General features: G+C 41.6%; 1 non-coding gene across 1 annotated transcript; it reads right to left on the bottom strand.

Annotated features, from left to right (window-relative positions):
- Positions 1-301: 301 nt before the first annotated feature.
- Positions 302-489, bottom strand: LOC113330772. The gene has a single exon (XR_003350487.1). It is a non-coding gene; the product is annotated as a U2 spliceosomal RNA (small nuclear RNA).
- Positions 490-646: the final 157 nt, after the last annotated feature.

The following is a 646-nucleotide window of genomic DNA, read 5'->3' as shown; positions in this document are numbered from 1 at the left end:
ATTGTAGACCTATAATCTTCTTGCAAAACAGTGCGCCTTTGGTGGGCTATAAGAACAAAGATCTTACTTGGACCTTGGTGGAGTGTTACCAAGAGCTTTTATTGGTGAATTTGGAACCACCGTTTCTAGAAGCAATGGTGAATTTGGACATTTTCAGATTGGATTTCCCAAAGTGATACAGGTTCACATTGAAGGCCAAACCCGTGGCAAGAACACCAAATTCAAGAGCTAACTGCTCTGAGATTTGCGGAACTGGTCAAAGGGTCCAGGTTAGGGAACATAATTTTTATCTTAGTTTTGGTTGGGGTGTGCCGGGGCTATGCAGTAGTGCAACACAAAGACGACGCGTGAGCAAGCTGCTGTGTTGGGAACTCCCCCTTGAAAAAAAATTAATTTAATATCATGTGAGCCGATGGTTCACATATCAGATATTAAACTGATAAGAACAGATACTACACTTGATCTTAGCCAAAAGGCCGAGAAAGATATGCTTGTTAATTCTTAAGCTTCTTGCTTTATACAGTCTCGTTTCCGTTCTTCTGCTTTAACTAGTCTAGGTGGGACTAAAGTATTAGCTTACTCCGGCTTAGGTATACGAGTCATGGGCAGGATACGAGTGTCTGAAAAGACTTCGATAACAATGTGC

The sequence above is a fragment of the Papaver somniferum genome, unplaced genomic scaffold (genome assembly GCF_003573695.1).
Source record: "Papaver somniferum cultivar HN1 unplaced genomic scaffold, ASM357369v1 unplaced-scaffold_11870, whole genome shotgun sequence".
NCBI classification, from domain to species: Eukaryota; Viridiplantae; Streptophyta; class Magnoliopsida; order Ranunculales; family Papaveraceae; genus Papaver; species Papaver somniferum.
Note: the sequence above shows the minus strand (reverse complement) of the source record. Positions and strands in the feature narration are given on the sequence as shown.